Source organism: Tyto alba, unplaced genomic scaffold, assembly GCF_018691265.1.
Source record: "Tyto alba isolate M040663 unplaced genomic scaffold, T.alba_DEE_v4.0 Super-Scaffold_9, whole genome shotgun sequence".
In the NCBI taxonomy this organism is placed as follows: domain Eukaryota; kingdom Metazoa; phylum Chordata; class Aves; order Strigiformes; family Tytonidae; genus Tyto; species Tyto alba.
The window spans coordinates 37657278-37680537 of NW_024881330.1; the positions used below are offsets into that span (position 1 = coordinate 37657278).

The window sequence follows — 23260 nt, forward strand, 5'->3', positions numbered from 1 at the left end:
ATGCATCTGTCTGAATATTTACCTCCTCTGCCCCCTTTTCCCCCATACTTAGTGTTTAGCAGAACAGTATGGTCACCCGCTCCCTTCAACAGAAGTTAGCTTCCTTGCAGAACTTGAGAAAGGAATAATACAAGAGAGAGGATAAAGCCACCGAAAAGGCAGAGACAGCTTAATATTAAGCAGGTGCCTCTTCACTCTGAGGGACAGTATTCTCCACACCTGCCTTGACCACAAGCCAACTGTCTACTGGACCCCACTGCAAACAACAGGAACTTCATCACTGCCTAAGAGCAGCCAAAACTAATGCTACGTAGCTACAACCCTCTGTTCAGGCCATCTGAAGTGTTTCAGTGACTGCAGCTCAGCTTTTAGAACACTAGATGTTTGATCAACTTACAAACACGAGAAAAGTTTTTTTAGCAAGAGACCTCAGTTCTCTTCAAAATACCCAGAGGAAAAAGGAGTGCTAAGTTCAAAATTTAACTCCCTATTTTCTTAAAACAGGGAAGCATAAAAGTGAACTGTGTGTTTCATATCATAAATTTCCAAAGAGCTCAAACTAATCCAATGTAATTCTGCTATTAGAGACACCCATATTTATGTTGGCACAAAGGCCAAAGCCCCTGGAATCCAGAGAAAAGATTTGTTCTTGATACCCAACTAGTCTCAGTCAGTCAGTTGACTGTTTTTCTTGCTCTCAAAAGTCAGATCATCTCCCTGATTCAAACTTCATGTTATTATTCCTCCTGCAGCCATTTAAAATTAAGTAATTTTCAAAGATCTATCTGGTGACTTTAAATAAAAAGGAGTATTTGAAACCACTGTAATCGCAGCTAAGTGATAGATCATCCATACTGCAACACATTCACTGTATTGTTTTTAATTACATCTGCCTTAACCTTTATTTGATTGTTCCCCACTTCACCGATTAGGTAATTACAGGGTTGAGCAGGGTTAAGTTCCCTACTCCTCACCACCACCTTTGACTGTAACACAGCTCATCCAAGCCAGTTACGCAGACTTTTGAGTTTCAGAATGGTTTCTCTTTTCCTCTGGCAAGCCACTGTTAAAAGCTTTATTACAACAAGTCACAGTTCCCACTTTCCACAATTTTATACTGGTATGGGATTAAGACTGTTCTTCACCCGTTGCCACACACTAAAATTAAGATCTAAAGGTTAACGGTGCTCTTCTCCATCATAAGAGCTCCACTAAAATAGTCAATAGGCACTACTTTCAGTAAGTGCTTCACTAAGCTTAGACTTTACTAAGCACTCATGTCAACCTTCAGCCACTTCAGGTCCAGCGCCAGGAACTGATCGTAAATCCTTGTGTTTATCTGTCTTCCTGATCATCACAGAAAAACAAGTAAAGCTTTAAAATGGATTAAGTGTTCCTTGACTAATATCACTCACAGTCTTTCTCCTCTTGTAAACAGACATGCACTACGAAGGTTCCTAAGAGTCCATAATTGCACTCATTCTCGCAATATTGGCTGTACTTCTCTCACCCCTTTCATTTTTTTATTTTTGGTGTCATAGTTTTAAATACCAGTATAGGAGCAATATGGATTAAAAGATGTAGTCCAAAGAATATCATTTGGAAGACAGAGCTTTTTTCCAGATATGAAGTTGAAAGATCTATGGAAAACAAAAGGAGGAAGTGTCACCCAGATTAATTCAGGAAGAGTTTATTCATCTTACTGGGGAGAAGAATAAATCATCTGAGAAGCTGAAACTGCAATGTTTGTATGTCTTCAAGCTGCCTGGAAGATCACTGGCTGTGATTCTTTTCTTTCCCTGAGGCATCTCCTCTGAGTTGTGCCTGGGTCACCAACACTAAGCTGAACTGACAAACTTGGAAGAAATGCATTTTCAGTTTGACATTAAGCTCCAAAGGATCAGAGCTTTCTTTCAATTTCTACTTGCCATGAGCATATCAGCTCTTGAAAGCCTCTTATATTTGAACTGTAGGTCTGACTGTAGAAATAGGGACAGATTTGCCTTAATCTTTGCTGTGCTGTAGTTCAGGAACACAGATGTAGTTTTAGTAGCAGGTAAAACCACTAGTGCTGCGGTAACTACATGAAGTAATAACAGAGCAAACAGTAGAGATGTATTTTCATCCACAGCTTCAAATGTGCAAACTACGGTGTCTTGAGGGTTGCCAGATATGAGTGAATTTAACAGACACTGTCAGTTGAGAAGTCTCTGCCTCTAGTTGTAGCTTTTCCTGTAACCGAGAACAAGTAGCCCCTGGCCTCAACTTTGATAACAGGCAGAAAGGAGGAGGAACCTCAGAAAAGCAAGTAGCAAAATACATCCCCTTAAATCACACTTGGACACTAGTGAAAGAGCACGTAGATAATGCAAGACAGGGTAATAGTGAGGCCAGTGTTGACCAGAAACAGCTAAAACTTTTAAGCTGCTATAGTATCTAGGTCTGGAACAGGGGAAGGCACAAACACATTAGAGAAGAACAGAAGTCATGCACTCTGCCAGCAAAGTTTCATGCCCATCAACAGCTACACTATCCATTCTCTCCACGGTGGCTGTCAAAAAGCAAGTAGTATTTTCACCATTTCCTGCAGGAAGCCACAACAATGTCAAATTTCAGGCTGACCCTTGCCTCTGGTGAAGTAAGAGCATGGCAGTAACAGAACTGACACTATGAGAACATCTAAAGATCTACTATAGCCACAAAAGGAATTTTCTGAATGCCTTACATTAAAATATTTTGCGCAACCTCATAATAGCTACGTGCAACAGGTAAGCATTACATAGTTTAGTGATACATAGCAACCTTCTTTTACCCCTTTCTACATAAGCTACACTCAAACTGTACTGGAAAAGGTTTCTGAAGTTTAGTCAGATTATTTTATTCCATACTGAAACATTTTCTTTTTAAAATGATAATGGCCTGAAGATGACAACACTGTGTAACTAAAGACCCTTGTACTGGGTACTTAGGAGTCAATCTCTGCCAAGAATGTTCAAAACTAGATTAGGAAGCTGCGTACTCACCTGCTGCCCCTCCAGCTGTAGCCAAATTGCCTTAAATGACTCCAAGGCCAGTGCAAATCAGCTATCATACTCACTCCAACTCTGAGTAATACACAAGGGAAGCAGAGACAAGAACAGTCAGAAACACCAAAAGATACTCTCCCTGCAAGCACGCTTGGAAGAATCACCAGGATCCATGCTCACCCATTGGAACAGAACAGGCATTTCCCTATACACTAATCATCCATCTAGAAAGACTTACTCTAGGACTGAGTCACCAGCAAAACCAGCTGCTGAAAATCCCACCTGAGTATGATCCCAATTACAGAAGGAGCCTGCATATGCAGAAACAGAAAGCAAGGTATAGGAAACAGTCCTATGATTCACTATAAACATTACTCTCTTTCCTCCTAGAGAAAGTACAATCTTTGGCATACTTTTCATCACTTCCCCAGTCTTCTCCACAAATATCCTGGTAATGAGTCAACATACCACTGGACATTACACAATCTTTGAGAAAGCCCAGAAAAGCAACTTTTTCTCAACTGCTGTATGATGAAACAGTGTCCCACTCTCTTGTTACCAGACAAGCAGCTGACACAGAAAATGGGAGACAAGATTTTCAGAATCCAATGCAACAGAAATACAGTATGAGGAGAGCCAGGGACTGTAGGAGAAGTCACATGCTTCAGAGTCAAAGACAAAATGAAGATTGCTTATCTATAAAGAGAGATGGATGACCAGAAGCTGTTGAATAACTAGGTTCTGAAGAAAGAAGGTTTCACATAGGCCATCCGTTCAAATACCACACACATTTGATTTTTAATACAGGAACACTGAACACCAGTGTAGACCTCTAGAAATATTCCAGCTGAAGAAAAAGGACAGCACCAACCAAAATACTCTGGCCAATCCTTGGCTTATCTCCCCACTCCCTTTTAACTACAATTTGAGAGGAAAATTGAGAATTCAGTCGTTAGTATAAAGAAAAAAGCCTGCTCCCTGTTTACACACCCACTCACTACCTTGTGGGTTTTTTTTTAAATCTCTAGTAGTACCAGTATGGAAAGCAAACCACTACTCTGCAGCAATGTGGGCAAAGTCCAATTCAACTGATTCTTTCTACTTGTAGAAAAGAATAGCAGGTAAAGTGAAAACTCAACCAAGGAAAAGAAATAAGTTGCTCCTCTTTTTTTCTCTCTATAAAATTTACTTTGGAGAAGTCAGGCAAACATTTCCTTCCCATGGTGCTACTGCATCCAAGAATATTCCTTCTGCCCCACCTCCCAAAATAAACTCCAGTAAATTACTCTGACTGGCATATAACAAGATTCTTGGCTTGGACGGGATCTATTTGCATTCATGTTTATTACATGACAGGATACAAGTTCTTTGCTGTGGTAAGCAAGCCCCAAGTACTAAAATGAGTCTGAAGAACAAATCCTGCCAATAAGAGGCAGCTGTCTTTTAGTCGCGAACACTGGTCTATAATTTCATCTCTAGCCTGTGTCCACAGTATCTGGAAACGTCACCATGCGCCTCAGACAGTGAGACTTACACATACAGCACAGCACATAAAAAAAAATAATCAAGTTTGCATTACACTTGCTACCTGCACGTTTCTTGGCATGATTCCTCAGCCTTCCTACACACCAGGTCAAATTAAAGTTAGTGGTAGATGCCTAAGGATAGCACAGATCAAAAGTTGCAGCAACAGCACTGTGAGATACTTTTAAGAGGTCTTACAGGCAGTTGATACCAGCCACTTGCAACATAGTCCGTTCTACGTAAGAGGGCAGTCAGACTTCAGTAAACACAAAGCAAAGAATCCCAGCCTCATTTTGCCCCTCTTGATGAGAATTAAACTGGAGAACCCCAAATTTAAATTCCAGATATACTGCTTATTTTTTCACATGACCTTAAACAGAAGTCACCAACTGTTCTCCCTCCATTTCACTACATAAACACACGGGAATTCTGATCTATTTAAGATTGACGTTAATGCTAATGCATCAAACCTGGAGAAAGTTTCTGGATTTTATGTACTATAACTGGCAAAAGGGTAAAATCCATGTAATAGAAAATATCTGGATTTTAAAATAATTAAATATGTAAATCCAAGCTACTGTTCACAACCCAGAAAACACACTTTTGAAGTCTGTGCTCTACAGAATTCACGGCTGCCGAGAACTATAAAGCTGTTGGATAACGAAAAAGCAGCAGCTTAAATATTAGAATATAAAAGGCAAGTAAAAGAAAGAGCCTCTAGCAATATCCAAATCACACACTCAGTTCACCACCATTTGATTCCTCATGGTAGTATTTTATGTCTATTCTTCAGGGACAGTTTACAAACTCCTGCAGGTAAGAGCACACATTGACCTTTTGCATGTTTCAGTGCTGCACAGAGAATAAAAAGGTGTTTCAATTCTATAAGGATTCAGAGAACAGCTGTTTACGCATGTATAGCAGAATTTGGTGCAATAACGTCAGATGTGGTGAGGCTGTAATTTACAATCAAAGGTGGGAATTAAGGTTGGAAGGCAATTTTAACACAATTCATCATCACCACATAAACATTAATGACTCCTTCTTCAGCTTTAAAATTGTCAAGGTTGTTAAAACAACCAGTACTTTTCACTGACATGTGCAAGTTAAACATGCGCTATTTCTAACAAAAAATACATCAGTTTTCTAGCTTTAAGTTACGAGAAATACCATGCACGGAGACTACTTTGACAACGTTAACAGTGAACTTTCCAAAATGCTTTCCAAAAGCTAGTTAATAATTTTTCCTGAAATCTGAAGTATCTTAAAGCCTTCAGGAACACACTCGTCCATACACACCTTCCTTTTTTATTATTAATTCATATTACAGTCATTGAAGAGACTGATGTGCAGGTGAAGACTAAAAAAATAAAAAAAAAGTCAGAATTGTATTTGGATGGACTGAAACAACACTAACATTAAAAGAACCCAAAATGGAATAACAGCAGCCTTTAAAATTACACATTCATTCTGCATGAGTCTATAAACACACTTAATATATGTTTGAAAGGAGTTATAAAAAAACCTTAGCTACAAGAATACTGCAGCAAGTGATATTCACAGAAACCTTCAGTGCCAAATAACTGGAAGAACCATAACGGCATTCAAGTGACATTACTGTGTTGAAACAAAATGCAATACCAGCAGAAAAACGTATCTGAAGTTTAAAGGGGAGTACGAAATCAACATTCCATACTGCAAAATTACTGCGTATCTAGAACACTTACACCTTTAAGAGCTGCTAGAGGAGGAAAATTCACATAAATATTAAAAAAAAAAAAAAAAAAAAAAAAAGACGAGCTGTCAAAACGGCTTTAGCCTCAAATACTTTACAACCGCCTTTTAATTAACGTCCACAAAATTAAATTCCCCCAGGGTACCCGAAACCCTGCAATCCAGCACTACCTAAAAAACTTTAGTTTTTCAGAGGACGACCTCGACGGTATTCTCCCTCTTCCGAAACACCAGCTACGCGTCGGCTGCAAACCACCCGGAGAAAGACAAGCAAAAACGGGGTGCGGATGGCACCCTGGGGCGTACCCCTCGCCGAACGACCGGCAAGAGAAGCGCAGCACCTACCTACCCCGCACAAGCGAGACCGCCGCCGCCGCTCGGGAGCCAAGCTGCTCCCTTCGACCCCGACACCTCCCTCACGGCTCCCCGGTTCTGAGGAACTTACCGATTTCTCACACTCCCGGTCCAGGCGGCCGCCTCCCGCCCCCGGAACCCCGCAGGCTAACGCACACGCGGCCCCACGGGCGGAGAAGAAAAGAAAAATAAAAGAGGGGGGGGGGGAAAAAAAAAAAAAAAAAAAAAAAAAAAAAGGCGAAAGGCGGCTCCACCTCGGAGAGGAACCCGGCACCGCCACCGCACCGCCGAGCGGCAACGGCCGCGCGCGCGGCCCCCGCCCAACGCCGCCGCGCGCGGCCCCCGCCCGCCCACGCACGCCCCCCGCACGTGCGGCCGTCGCTCCTGAGGGAGAGCGAGGGGAGGGGGAGGGGGCGGGGAATGGAGCGGGACGAGTGTTAACCCCTAATTAACTTCCACCGCGGGAAAACGAGCGCCGGGGCCGGCGCCGAGCTCGCGAGTGGCTGCGTGGAGGCGAGCCAGTCGCCCCGGCCCACCCACGGACGCGCCCGCCCGCGCCCCTCCGCCCCCGTGGCGCCGGGCTGCGGCCCGGGCGTGGCGTGGCGCGGAGCGGCCATTCCGCCGGCCGGCCGCGGGGCCCGGAGCCCCTCTTGCCCCGGGCTGTGGGCAGGGGCCGGGAGGAGAGGTTCCCCACCCCGCTCCCTTTTTTAAAAAAAAAAAAAAAAAAAAGTATTTTTTAATTTTTAAATTACAGGTTCCCATTATTTCCCCGTCCCCGCCGCTATGTTTCAGCCCCTGGGGGATGCTCCCTCTTCTGCTGGGTGGCTCCCCACAGAACAGCCTGAAAATCTGCAGCGACTAAGGAGCCACTCTGGTAAATTATTTAATAATAATTAAAAAAAATAATAATAATTGCGCATAAGAGGGGCTTCAGTTTAACTCTTCAGTGCCTCTAGGGATGCCCACAATCGACCAGCAAGGCTGTCGTTAAAACAATCAGCTGCTGTCATGAAAGCTCTCCCCCTTCTTCTGTATGTCCGGGAGGAGTAATACAGAAAAATGAGACAGGTCTGTATAACATCTAGCACTGTTTAGGGAACGATTTCTGCACCCTCTGGAATTAGAGGGTAAATTTCAATACCCCAGTTAAAATTCAACTAGACCTCTTAAAACAAAGTGTAACTTGGTAAGTTTTTCCTGAGCAGACTGAGGCCATAAAACAGTTACACAAATTCCAGAGGAAGGCTTTTTCAATGACAGTATCACTTCCACTTTATTTTGTTAGCTAGATCTAAAAATCCAGGACAGCTGCCGGGAGTTAGCACAGATTCAGTTTAACAGAACAGACCACCACACCCATTAAATTAAAACCTGGTGTTTACTGAGGATCTGCTGTGGTCTCTAAATGCGTACGTTCATCATTCAGATAAGGCTTAAGAGGCAAAGAATATCCAACCCAGCTGGTAGCACTCAGGATGAGGTAGAAGCCTCTGCCGTTTTAGCTTCCTCCATATAAATACCTGAAATGATTCTTGGGATTTCAGCTGTCATGTATAGAATGAGCAAGTGTGAGAACACTGTAGCCCATTCCACTGTTTTAACTGATGTAATAATGCCTAGGTGCCCCCAAAACCCCCGAAGTTTCCATCAGGAAATTGTCCTATTGATTATGGAGAAGCCCCATGTTCTACAAGCGTGTCTTCACAAGACTTGTATTTGGGCCTGACGAGACATGACGACGCTCATTTCAACAGTCGCAGGTATTGGCAAGTATCTGGCAAGCAGTGATTCGGGAGATCCTGTTTCTGAACACTCCTGCTGCAGAAGTATTCCTGCATAATGCTACACTCATGTGTCAGACACTGACAGTCGTCCAAGCATTCTCCAAAAACAAGCCAGAGAAGCAGCCTGGCATTATTTAAAATACGTCAGTGTTTGGATTAGTGTGTTGTAACTGTGTCCACACAAGCTACAAGCCAACAGGATCCCAAGCTTCCATTTCAGTAGCGTTTGCACAGGAAGAAATGAGGAATTTTCCCATCCTAACCTCCCCTTTCCTCATTTTGGAGTTTTGTATTTTTGGGTAGGCACTGCTAGATCCAGAAACTCTGCATCGTAGCAACAGCCTTCTCTTGCTTGTTCAGAGCAGTCAAGGTATTTGCCTGACATTCATTGAGAGGTTTTAAATAAACTTTGTTAGCACTTCTTGTTGTGAACCCCAGAGCAGAAAGCTTTTGAACTTCAGTCACTTAGAATAACCTATTGGCAAATAATTTAATCAGGTAATCTGTATTCAATAGTTATTTTAGTTTACAGTTGTTTGGCAGTGTTCATTTTCTGTCTGGCTGATAGTTTTCAGTTAATCATTCACTTGTCAGCAGATCAGTTGAATGGAGCCGCCGGACTGATTTACAGTAAGCAGAAGGGCCTCAACCTAGGAAAGCAGAGAAGATGACCCTGACCTAGAGATAATTTAACTCTGTCTACTTGGCCACATAATCTTAGCTCTAAACCTTTGACTAAAGAACGGCTATTTGTCCTTCCTCACAGCTGAAATCTCCCTGAAGACTGGGCTGTCAATCGGTTAATTTTATCCAGTTCCTCTCACTATTCTGGAGCTGTGCTCAGTCCTAAGTAATTAGAGAGTGTGGTACGTATCCTTAAATTGTAATTTGCCTGAATGAATTCCACAGCACGTTCATCTGTCTAATGCATCATGCTATGCAAAACACTGTTAAGGTCCTAAAATGTAAATAAATCCTAATTTACAGATTTGCTTAATGTGCTTTTAAAGGCTAATGTTCTGTCAATGTGGATACCTGGTGGTTAACTGCATACCACACGCAGAAATACACGGAACTCGACTTGCCTTTTAAGTGAAGTTAAAGGTCGGCATTTGCTCTGACATTTTTGTTCCTGGGAACTCCCTTGCATTCCCCATTTATGTTTCCTGGGCAAGTAATACACACAAAGAATCTCACTCACACTGCTTTGCAGTACTTCGCTTCTAAAAAATGTTACAAATCCACGTACTGTGCTGTCATCCCAACTGCTTAAAGTCTTTCTGAAGAATACCAGTGACTGGGTGGTGGGGGTGGAAAAGAAGGAAAAAGGGAAGAGAAATGAAGGACCCATCTCAACCCACTGCAAATGCAAGAGGTCACAGAAACACAGGGTACCCTTAACATGTTTCTCCAAGCCCGGTATGAGCAGATAGCAATAATCGGAACTACTAGGTTCTGGTTTTACTGAAAATGTCCTTAAATTAGTATGAAAACCTTGTCCCTGACCAAGTATCAAAAGTCTAATCTTACAGCATCAAGAGAACAATACAGACAAAAATACAGTGTAAAAAACTGTACGACAAAGACAAGCAGGAATGCAGACAACTTGTTTAAACATAACCAGGAGTTTTGATAGTGAACACTGTTCTGTATGTATATTCTGTGATACTTTAGTATATATCCAAATATTCACGCAACAAGCACAGCCCAAATCACTTGACAAGTGCAGTCCAATTTTTTAATCATGCTAAAACACAGTGGGTCAATTGAGAAACACCTCAAAATCATTACCTCACTATCAGCTTCAAACACCAACACCACAGCTTTCCGTTTCAGTTCCTGCTTCTTCAGAGGAGCATCTTAACCTATCGCTTAGAACACCAAGCTTTCTATCCTACTCCTCACGCGCAGGGCCAATACAACCTCCTCACCCCAGAGCAGACCATGAATAGAGTCATCAGGTTTGGACACTAAGATGAGATGGTGTTTGCAATCAAAAACTCATCTGTGACAGTATCTCGCATACCAGCAACTCCAGTTAAACCAAATGCGTGTCTGTTTAAAACCCTCCAAAAAGCATTAACGTGACACTGCAATGGATACGAAGTGATCTTTTCAGTAATCAAGCTGGACAAGACTTAAACCTCACAGTGTATGTGCAAGCAACAGTGTCACCAGGTAACTGTTCTTTACCAAAGCTGGTTTTGTAACACTTAATGCAGGTATGTGTATTAATACCTTTCATCTAACTCATTTTCATAGTTGCACGCCTGTGCTTATTAGAGAAGTCTGAATAATGGTTGTTTTACATGACCTGCATGGGGGAAATGGCTTTTTCACTACCTTCTTTTTGTACACTAGATCAACTACAAAATGTCTTCAGATTCCAGAGACACCCTTTCAATGTGAAAGAATTACATTAATACTTGAAAATAAGACTGTTTCATTGTGAACATATACTTCAACCCCTTCTCCCAAACAAATCAACCAACCCGCTTGAAACTGTCAGAAGCCACTTAAACAAGTACGAGTGAAAGATTCAGTATTATCTCTTGATAAAGAGTAAGAACCTGGTGAGTAAGAGACTTCTCAATGCTGAATGACATGCATGGTGAACTGACAGTTTTCCAGCATTTCAGACACAAAGAAGACAATCCATGTTTTACAAGAAGAATGTCCTGGAGAACAGAGGCTGGTGAAGATCAAAATCAGGATCTGCAACAAGACTACACAGACTCACACTTAGCACAGCAAATACCACAAACCAAAATAATGGAAAATCATCAAAAACCTGTAATAAGTTGCATCATTTCACAAACATCACAGAGTATGCATAACATGAACCAGAAGAATGACAGCAGCACCACATCAAAGAAATTCTTCACAGAAGCTGAGAAGAAAACTGGTTTAAATCAATTGAAGCATACACTAAAGATGAACACTATTACGCAAGCAAGCATTGTGCCAAAAGCAGCAGTGTCACAAGGAATTAAGGAAAAATAGATAAAGCTGAAAGACAAATAGACAAGTTTATCCCTATCCAGGGGAACATGTACGCCAAGTACGTTGTTGCATACCTTGGAAATTAAGATTCCCTGCTAGTGTTCTTCAGAGCAATTATGGGTTTTGTTAAAAATACATTAAGCTTTCAGTCTATTCAGCAATGCATTTGCACACCAGGATGAGGAAGCCAACAGCTGAGAGTTTCTCTGGGCAAGAATAACTGTAGTAAACAGCAAATACTCTCAGTCACATGGAAAAGGCCCAATAAGAAAGCGTTCAGTGGCACCTCTGTCTCAAGTGTGTCGACATTTACATGGGTCAGTGCTACAGCACATATATCTAGTCCTTCCTAGAAGCAGTATCTGCACTCTGAACGTTCAGCAGACCTAAACGGGACCTCTTAACACCTACAGTCTGGGCTGAATGGTAACTCTTGTCTGCTGGGTAACCAGAGCTCCAAAATAAATACAAGCAATTCAGGTTCTGACCTGGTACCATCTCCAGGCAGAAAAGAAGAGACATCTCTGGAGAAAATTACGTGTATGGCGAATTTTACAAATCCCATCTCAGTCCAGACATAATCCTCATTCCTCACATAGTATCAGAGACTTTGCCTAGGGATGCCTCCCCTTCCCCTCACAAAGGCCACTTTCATATCCCAGATTTTACTCCTCTTCAAAGAATTTTCATTCCCTGAGATGCAGGGATCGCTATATTCTGAGCTGCTTTCTCACAAGCCAAGAATTTCTGGTTGTACTTCATATACTTCATGTTCAGTTTCGGCACATACAGTCTTTTACAACGTTTCAAGCAACAACTATGGAGGAACTATGGACCTGGTGATCACCTCATTGGGGGGAAGTACTTGATACGCATAGAGATCTGGAGGTAGCAAGTGGAGCATCATGGGCTGAGTGGTGGTGAGGAGGAAACCCGAGTGACTCATCCCAGTAGAAAAGCTGTATGTACCTCCCACATAGCACAGGCGTCCCTCATCAGCCTGATTCCAGCGTGTAATCCATACCATACCCAGTCTCACGTTTTAACCAAATACACAAATGTTAGGGAACACACATACACGCAAACCGAGTTAGTGTCACAAGGACTAGAGAGGCTTTTAAAAGATGGAAAACAAATCGAAAACATGAAGTCAAGTAAGGCCGTGAGTTACCCTCTTTCCTTTAATGCAAGAGTTCTGCTTATTTACATTTTGTGATTACTTGAAGCCTCTGTATATTTTCATAAATCTATTTAGGAAAATTAACTCCTTTTGCACAACACTATAACTAACAACCTCTGAGTAATTTGATATAGGCAAGCAATTATTGGTTGAAACTGCATAATTCAATGGAATTTCAAGATTAAAAAAGCAGTATCAGGCTGCGAAATATCATATCTGCATTTTCAATACATGCATCTCTGTTTTCGCCACTTTATCCTCCTCAAGTTCTTTATTTCCCTCATGCATACCCAAATGTATTATTATTGCCGTATCAGTCATTTTGGAGTGCTTTTTTTCAGTTCGGGCAAGTTGAACAATGTATTTTGTTGTAAAGCAAGCAACGTAACATTACTTTCTAAAAATTACTTATCATGCGAGGCACCTAAAGCGAACGGTGAAGTCCACGTGAACTGTCTGACAAAGCTCACTTCTGACCCAGGCCCTGCTGTTTACATCCTGTTCACTTATCGGTGCAAGAGCTGGCAGGGTTCCGCGAGGAGACGTCACCCAGCTGCAGCCCATGTCGGCAGGAGAAGCACCACTGAGGGCACATGGACACACACCAGTATCCCCTGCCCACCGGGACCAGGTCTCTTTTTGCCTTGCACCCACCCCTCGCTCACGGCAAGCGTGCAGTCTGGAGCCAGGTACCCAAGTGCAATCTCCACCAACTAGTTCAGCTGCCAGAAGCAGAACAACAGCACCAATGCTAAACTCCCAATAGCCTAGTTTAGCTTAGTTTCCAGTTACCTTAGAGACTGTCTCAAGCCACCTCCACTTGCTCACATGGAAGCACAGAAGATTTACACATGGGTTCCAAGAACATGAGGAAGAAGTTCATTGGACCTGACATCACCAAGTCCTACAAGGGTGAATACTTATATAACAAAAGGACAAAGATAACCGTTTGCTTTATAGATACATAGCAACATATGTGCTTGACATGTCAAATATACAGATTATTGGTAGATGCTAAAATGTTCTGGGACCAGTTTCAACAGACATGCATGCAACACAGTAATAAATTACTGCACTGTTAAACACTGTGAAGCTCAAGTTATCCAATACAGCTCATAAAGTATAAGTTGATAAAAAACCTCCCAAGTGATAGTACTGTAAGACCTGCATTTTGCTCTTAACAAAGACTGTGGAATTCAGTTTATAAATACAGTTCCATAAAACCGGTCAAGTATCTGAGTTTGCAGGAGATCTGAGCAGTTTGTGCAGGAAGGTACACTAAAACTAAGCTAAGTATAAAAGAAAAAAAGCTAAGTAGTAATTCTGTATGGATGTTTCTTAATTCAGCCTCCTGAATCCCAGCTACAGCACGTTCTACTAGAATTGCAAATACAGGCTGGGGTGAACAAACATGCTTTGGTAAACAAGTGCTCTGGCACACAATGCTATGTAGGTGGGGTCTACCCAGAATGGCAAGAGTTCTTCCTCAAATTGTAGAGATCAGCAAGAACACAAGCACCATATTTGCATTTTCAAGCTATTTACTGGTATTCTATTCAAATGACACTAGACAAGGGCATTGTTTTGGGGGGGGGGGTGTGTCCCTCACAAAAGGCTCACAGCCTTTTTCCAAAATACCAGCATTTTAAAGGCAGCCTAAGATCTACAGAATAGACCAGATTTGTGTTTGCTATTCTATTAATACTTTTAACAAACTGTTTATATCAAAAGACACATGCATTCCACTACAGCACTGTTAAGCACCAACTTGGAGTAGAAAAAAGGTATCAACAATTTTAAAAATCCACTACCAAAGCAAGAAGCTGTATCTCATAATCCAAAAAGGACAGAGAGTCAAGCAAAAGGTTGTAAGAGTTTATTATTTGGTGTCCTGACTTTGCTTACTTGTTTATTTAGCCATTTCCTCATGTTTGCCAGATGCCCAACCTACTCTCAACCCACAGAGAAGATGTATTTCCATCTACCAACTACTGTCTGTTTCTTGTTCTCCAAGCACAAATACTCTCATTTTCAGTCCTGGGAGCTGTGGGTCAGTGTTTTAAGTGGGTATGTGGGTCTGAAATATTAAGTGAGTTTTAGCAATAGATTTATAGAAAGATATACCAGCAACAGATTTAGATAAAGATACATCCTGTCCTCTTATACCAGGTAAACCCAACACAGCACAGGGTGTCCAAGAACGAGCAGGGACAGAGGACAGATGATCAACGTTTGGACCCTACTAAATTAAATTTGTCTTTAACATCTTTCTTTTTACAATATGGCAATCTAGCAGAAGCCAGTTAATGGAATATGGTAAATCTGAGTATGAAGCATAAACCACAATTAAATAAATCCCTCTAATCTCAGTATTAACTCAAGACCACTGTTCCATTATGTGATTTTACAAAGGAACAGGGCCGTATTTAATCTTTCAGGTCAGCAATTTTTTGATGCTAGCTAATATGGTGTTGGGTGGTAAGGACCACGGGGAACAAGGAAAGATATTGTAGGTTACAGCATGGAACATGAATACTAAGTAGAAGTTATTACAAAATTGTATCTATTGACATTTAGCTTTGATGTACATAAGCCTTTTTAAAGGGACAATAAGAGCCAGGTTATCTGAAAGACATGGTATATTCTTGCAGTCATTGTTCAAATTAGTCAAATGTTTCATATGAAAATGTTCCTGCACACAAATCTGAGCTACTCTATTTTCCTTCTATAAGGTGTGAGATCAAGTCTTATTCCAACTACAGTTTTCTCCAACAATGCTGTACAAATTAAAGTAATTTTTGTAGATGACAGATCAATTTTAAGCTTGCATAAGAACACAAAAGAGCAAAATGCCAAAGTTTTCTAATTACATGGCAATCTTTGTGTCAACCTGATTCATTAAATGTTTTTATAAATCTTCAAATCAAGTAAAGAAAAAAATTTGTTCTAGAAAGAAGATAAAGAATTTTGTAAAGCCATGAGAAATTAAGATGTCCTACATCTCATGAACTGAAGCACTTGATAAGTACATTGTTACTGCGTTGGTAGTAAAATATGTGAGCTGTGCAGAATATGTACAGTGCTGAAGAAACTACCTGATAATAATCAATCTTGGTCTGGATGCAATCACAACGGTGATGAGGATACCCAAACTGGGATATGCGCCACGCTAACGGATGCTAATAGGAGTGGTGGTGGAAGAGGGTGCTAATATCTCCCACTCTTGGATTAACTGATGAAAACCTAACTTCAGTCTGAAGCAGATACCGTGAAAGCGCTCAAAAATATCTCTGTGCTGCACTAGTTCTGTTCCCCCTCAGGTTTGGGATGAGTCACTAGCAGGTTTCTACACCAAATTGCTTCCCATTCAAAGGTACCTTTCATTTATCCAAAAAGTGTTGCGGTAACAGCCCTTCAAAATACCCACTTCAGAAATAACGTTTCATCGTTCACCTTTATATAACTGCGGTTCTCCCAGGCCTACACTGCTCAGGTTTTTTTCTTGGTTTGCCACCAATTTATGCCTACCCACACGCAGCCATTAGCACACCAGAACCGCAGGGAAGGCCGGCGCCGCCGGCGCGGTCACCTCCGCGGGGGAGCCTGGGGTGGGGGCAGACGCCCGGCCAGGGGGTCCTCACCGCGTACCTCCGCCAAAATAGAGTCGGGTAACTGGGGGTCTTTTCACTCCTTCACCCATCTGCCTCCACTGATGGATTCAGAAGCGTCTCCAAAAGTGGAAAATACAACCACTGTTTTATTTCTCACTCTTGAGAGAATACAGCCTAATTTTCAGAGAAGAAATGAGGAAGTACTGAGGACAAAGCAAATTTTTATGTAATTCCTTTAAAGCCAGAGCAAACAAGATGGCTGTTTATACCGCTGACTCCTGGCTCCAGTGTTGCTACGTGCGTAATTCCTCAATAAAGCTTTTCATATACATTTTGTTGCACTCATTGTGAACCTGCACAGTTAAACCAGTACCACATTTTAAAATCTGGTTTATGGGAAGGATGTCTCAAGTCACGCAAACCAGAGCAGCTTAGCACTTTTATGGCATAAGGGACCGACGGTAGAGTTTCTATCAACTAACAAAAGGACCAGCAATCAAGGGAGACAAAAAAAAAGAAAAAATATAACATTAAGCTAACACAAAAGAGAAAGCCATTTTGGACATTTCACATAAATGCAAACTTGAAAGCATTAATATGCCTACCATGATGGGCAGGCATAGAGTCAAAGTATACTTATGCAGATACTAGAACTGTGGGAGCATGAAAACAGGAAGATGATGGAATTAGTTATTTAATGTACATGGGGTTATATGAAGTTTTGTTTTATTGCATGTCCAGGGAAGTTGAGAGCAGAACCCATGACCTCCTGTAGTGCCTGGGGGAGGGGAGAGGAAAACATGCAGAACTCCCACCCCTTTACTTTATAACAAACACACACACAAAAAAACGGAGATTTTCTTTTGTAAGGAAAAAAAAAAAAAAGTATACGGGGGGAATTTACTACCAAGGATTAAATCAGATACTAACAAAAAGTTATTTCAGAGAATACTTGTCAGTATCTTCTGAACACATAAATCGTGGAATTTGTCTTACATTTCAAAAGTTTTCAAATACTGCTAGATAATCTACCCAGACCTGAAAAGTTAAGCAGTCAGTTTACTGAAGAGCCTTTAAAGGAAAATAGGTCTGACATTGGTCTGTGGTTAATTCTGTAGTATGTTGGCACAGAATGTATCACAAATTTGGAAGGAAGTCAGATTAAAGAAACAAACACAATCCCAGATATTGGCTAAGGAGAATAAATAAATAAACCAAGGTCTGAATCCTAACAAATAGCTTAAGTAGTATTTTCTTTGCCAGTAGTAGCATTTTCTTGGCCAAGACTATTCAGCTTCCAATGAACAATAAAATTAAGACCCACTACACTGTAAAACATGAAAACAGCAATAAAAAAGTGCATGCAACACAGACTCAAAGATTCAACCAAGGCACATGGAAAGTTTTTCAGTAGAACAAGGTCTTGAGTCTTCCCAAATCCCACCCATCATTATCCCACAGTGGAGGAAGATCACTTGCAAAGGACAGACTTTTTACTCAACTAGGAAGAAATAGTCTACTTGTTACTTCTAAAAGCACACCAGCCCTATTCTCTAGCACCAGGTAACATTGATTGCTCATCTGTGTAGAGCAACAGCAGAACCCCCAGGCTACATACAAGTGTTTGGAAGGCCGCTCACCAGCCCCAGCGAGATCGGAGCTCCCTAGGGGTACCTGGCTGCATGGGTCAATATGCTCAGAGAATTAGTTTGCTAGAACTAAACTCTATTTAGGTACAGGGTAGGAAAGGCTGCAAATAAATTATTGTCAAAATCACAGTAAGTGTTATTTGGTTTGAGATGTTAGTGCAAGTGGGAGAAAAGGAGACAGAAATCTAAAAAAGCCTTTTGTGCTCAGGGCAACCTAGCAGAGCTTTGCCTACTTAGTTATCATATTAAACCCTAAACAGCGCTTTATTTTGGGCACCTCCTTTATCAGCATGGAAAAAAAAGGTTGCAGGCAGTTGCGCACACTCCGCAAACGGTAATATCAAATAGTAGGCAAAGAAAAAAATATCTTTGCATTTTTGTTGCATCATCTTTCTCTTTTACCTTCACTGGGAGGATAAGGTCTGTCTACCACGTTACATCCCGCTTCTCTACTTCCCCACTCTCTGTAACGCAGCCTCATCGGAGGAAACCCAGGGGGTTTCAACCCTCAAGAGGTGCAGCTCTTCTCTCACAACTCCCCTCTTCCTGCTCTCTCCACACGTGAATGCCGCTGTCACTCACTCTGTTCAGGATCTTTTTCATGCTGAGGCTGTGACTTGTCTTATCTCACCAGCTAGGAATAAACCCCAAAGCACAGTTCTTTGGAAAAGAGGTCATCTTTATTAATTTTGTGCAAGACATCTAGCATAATGTGGACTTGATGCAGCTTCAAGTGCCTAGTGGCTGCCAGTGACCAAGATAACTATGTAAATTCATACATACAGATACGTATTATTGCACACAACCTTCTTATTGTGCTCAATGGACTACATAATAATCCTTTAAAGTTTCCACATTGACTGACCTCGGTCTTAAGAGCTGGGCAGGACAACCAGATCCCTTTCTTTTGAAAGAGCAGCAGCATGTCGCAGCTTTAATTCAAAGGAAACACCACATGGACTGACTTCCCATAGCAGGGTGGGAGCACTCTTTCTGCCTTTTTCACTCTCCCCAGATGTGAAAAAATTCAACAGTAAGCTTTTAGCATCACTGGTGTCACCAAGGGTGAATGTGCAAAGGCTGAGTTCGCTCTCGTGAGCAGAACACAGTACAGTGTTCCCCTTTCAAAGCAGCAAGGGGAGGCATTTACAGTTAATTGCCGAGGTCAATCAAGTCACACAACTGTTCATTCTGATGAAGTGGTTCTGTTAAATTTTTTTACGTTCATTGTTGTAACAAGCAGTGGAAATTCATGGTTGAGTTTGGATCCAGCACCTGCCCTTCGTACAGTTCTCAATGACTCATGGAACGAAATCTGGACCCACCACGGATGGGTTCAGATTACAGACCAGAAATGGAGATGGGGTTAGACTAGGTGGTCTTTAAGGTCCCTCCCAACCCAAACCATTCTATGATTCTGTGACTCTAAATCTGAAAGCATGCCCTTTGTTTTTTAAATTGATATTTCCTGCTATGGTAGATCCACTGGCACTGTGCACAATGCCAGGCAATGTGCGCTAGGCAGTCGGCAGAGTCTGAGGCTTTGCAAGAGCAAGCCATTTGTACTAACAGGGCTAATCATCTTAAATAAGAATGAAGCCATTAAATAATACCTAGCAGCACCGGGGTTATTTGATATCTCAAATCTACGTATCAAATAGCTAGCAACTTGGAAATAAACCAGAAAAGCCTGAAATGGGAATCTAACAACACATGGCATCTTGATAGACACATGGTATAAGGCCTGTAAATTGACATGAAGCTTTATTGCTGTTTAGACTCACACTTCTTTTATTTCAAAATTAGCAATTTTTTAATTAAAAAAAAATGGAGAAAATACAGAAGGAAGCAGATCCTTTAGATTTGTTTCCAGTCAAATGGAGAGCAACCATTTCAGAAGACAAGTTGATTAAACCTCATGAAATGGGAGGAGAGGGAGCTCACAAATGTAATGAAGACAAACGTGAACACACTCAGGTATAGAGGAGACCTCACAAGAGACACTACTAAGAGGACAGAAAAGAAAGCAGCAGCAGTTCCTCCAATGAACAATACAACAGGATAATCTGTGCCTGCGCCCTTAAAAAATAAACAGCAGAAGTTGTAGCACAAGATTTGCCAAGACAGACATAGAATGTGAAAACACGGTCAAATTGCTAGCAATGCGTATAAAATCTGCATAAGTACATAGGTATGAGAATCAGCATGGTTAAGATAGAATTATAATACAAATTAAAAAAACTGGCTAGCAATAAAACCCAATCCTTATTATTAATATGTTTATAGCTTAAGAGCAAGAAAAACATTGCTTCCCTAGTCAACACAGAGACAAACTGATGAGAGACTATATCCAGAAGGCCATCATGTTTAAGATATCAGTCTTCACCAAGAGGGTCAAATTCAAGCAGTGATTAGCAATGACAATTAAGATTTCAGGGGAAAGGGAAGAGAAATAGAGAATGTGAATAAAAGTGTGTGCAGGATGGAAAAAACCTATCGAGTAAACAAAACAAAGCAACATAAAACAACTGGTAAGAATATTAGAGACCCAATGACTCAGTTTAACTTCAAATTTCTGGGGAAAACAATCCAGAAAAAATCAATTGGCAGCACCTGGAAGATAATCTTAACTAGTAGCCAAAAGAGATTTGTTAAATCACATTGCTAACTTCCTTTGACAGGCCTTCCAGATAGGTTGGAGAGAAACCACAGATGTCACATCTTTCCTTTAGTAAGTCTCTGAAACTGCCTTGAGATATTTTAACAATCAGACTACAGATGCAGGAAGAATAAATATTAGTTCAGGATGTGAGAAATGAAGGTTAAATATATCATCGTCAGGATAGAGTAGTGATCTGGCAGGACAGAGTAAAATGTGGCAGGTTATGTACAAGATACTGCCCACAGGCAGGAAACATCAAATATAGAAATACAGGATGGGAAACAAGAAGGCAGCAGAGTACAGCAGGTCACAAGAGACAAATACCGTGCTGTTGTAAGAAAGACAAACATTGTTATGAGATAGGAGATAAAAAAAAAAAAAAAAACAAACAACAATTGTTGGAGAGCAAAGCCTGCGCATAATCTGCTGAACTCAAAAAAAAAAAAATGCTTCTACTTTACTCTGTTAGTGTCTGAATACCTAGGAAAGATGTGGACCTGCCAGAGAGTGTCTAGGGAACAGTAATGAGAATGCAAAGCAGTCTAGAAAATGTGACTTATAGGGAGGTGGGATGGACAAACTAGTATAGGGGAAAAAAAATAACACTTAAGGGATAGCTGTTACATTGGAAGACTACTACAAAGAGAATGGAATTGTCTCTTCAGTCAGCTATGGACAGGACAAGTCCTAATGAGCTTAAAATGAGCACAGGAAAGTTTCAGGTTAAACACTGGAGGAGAAGAGACAAGAACATTAAAAAAAATATAATGGAAAGGTAGTGAAGCATTGTAAGAAATTCCACCAGGAAAGGGCTTTAAAAACAGCTGAGGGAAACACTTCTTCATAAAAGACAGATTGCACCTTTGGGGCAGAGACAATTAAATGACCTCCTGAGATGGAGACCTTGTGGCTGGGAACAATGTTCTAGGAAGGAGATGGTATCAAGAAGTGAGGGGAACAAAAAGTGGTTTGAAAGCACAGAGAGGAGAAGCACTGAGAGAAATCAAGTGATAGGCAGGAAACCGAGAAAAAGAAAGATGAAAGCTGGGACTGCCATTTGCACAGAAAGTGATTTCAGAGGCGTGTTACGCTTTCCTCAGCAACTACTTAAGAGGTTGCACCTGAAGTCAAGAGGAAAGGCAGGCTCCAGGTGCCTACATCTCCCTTTGCTGTAGTTTTTGTTCCAATGTCTACCTTAGCAAGTAATGCAGCACAAGAAAAGCTTGTCCACAAAGAGGAAAACCGTTGGTGTTGAGGACACAGCACCCACACTACCCATGTCGGCGTGGCAGGGTTTCTGTGTTTTGCTTCAAGCCAGGTCTAGCCTGGTCCTGCGGGCAGGACACCCAGTCGTGGACAGTAGGTGTTAAAAGCACTCCTGCAGAACATCTTTCAGTCTGGCTTCATCTGAAAGGAATCCAGCTCACGTTCCCCAAGATCACCCGCCAAAGTGAACCAAAATGTGGTGAGGGATGTACTTCAAAAGCCAGCTGTGGGACTGAACTAGTACAGTAACACAGACTCACCCTAAGCCAAACCAGCTGCGTCCAGGGACCAACAGTAGCATCCATATGGCAGAGAGCGAAGGAGGAGAGGTCAGCCACAGCAGACCAGAGCAACACTGCTCGCTGCAACTACTGGATAGATCTAAAGACTCTGCAGCAACACGTATGACTGGAGTGACAGCATTAAGTGTCTAGGCACCAGGCACTGACTGCTTCAAGGCAGCGTATTGACCATTTTAACTGACACCTGACAGGACATGTGGACATTTTCGGTAGGTCTCCTTTTCCCCTCCCTCATCCATTTCACGATGCAACTTTCTTTACCTAAAGAAGGGTCAAATTGTGCATGTCTCTGTGTGTGTGCCTGTTTAGATTCTGAGCTGCATGGCCATCCTGTGTTTCTCACAAGGCCATTGCTCTGCAGCTTCTGAAATATTTGGATTCCTTGTTGAGGACTGTTTTGTTTATTACTCTGTGCACATCACACATCCAACACAGTTACCCGAATAATCATCTGGGCCTTGACTGGGTGGCTGATGGTAAAATTTCTTTCAGGTCACTTCAAGTGATGCCCCTACGTAAAACAGCAAACTGACTTTTGCACATGTTGACAAGTTTACAGTTTCATTTCTGAGTAAAACCCTGTAGGTGTTATGAGATTCCTCTTTCCACCTCTATTTTAATTCTTCATAAATGACAAATGGGGGAGAAAAACATGACCAACCTCAACTAATATCAACAAATACAATTAAAATGTTTGCACAGAAACTCTAGATACCTTTAATACATGACAGAAGCTACAGAATTATTTCCAGGTAATTAAACGATGGGAAAAATGGCTGAGGGCATCAAACAAGAATATCTTAACAGAGGACCCTAGTCAGCTTGTGTTGCAGAGCTATATTTGCAAGTCAGTCATTATTTACACATTCTGGTGAAGTACTCCACAAGTTTAACATTTTGAGGGGGTTTATGAATTTATAATAGGCTCTGTCAATACACATAAAATGTGCTTAAACACCCAGATGCTACGACCAAAACCAAATGAATCATAAATTTGAAGTTGTCTGAATTGGTCAGGTTAACTCAAGCTTCTAGTTTAAATTTACATTGCCTTGGATGTGTAAATTAACATCCAAGCAGCAAAACTTACTTTTAATTGGCTTAGACAGTAGATGAACTCTACTTTTCAGTCTGCCTTCTGACTTTAATTGGGTAGAGAACTACT

General features: G+C 41.4%; 1 protein-coding gene across 7 annotated transcripts in view; it reads right to left on the bottom strand.

The window, feature by feature from the left end:
• LOC104366729 (serine/threonine-protein kinase Sgk3) overlaps positions 1–23260 on the bottom strand; it is a 62333-nt gene that overhangs the window by 30499 nt on the left and 8574 nt on the right. For 2 of the 7 annotated variants that reach the window (XM_032995094.2, XM_032995095.2), the window contains exon 1: positions 6730–6948. The exons of 3 other annotated variants lie outside the window; for them this stretch is intronic. The gene's annotated coding sequence lies outside the window, so the exon portion shown is untranslated. Of the gene's footprint in view, positions 1–6633; positions 6706–6729; positions 6949–23260 lie in introns of those variants that run through there. 2 more of the 7 variants (XM_042785797.1, XM_032995092.2) reach the window with 2 other exon arrangements.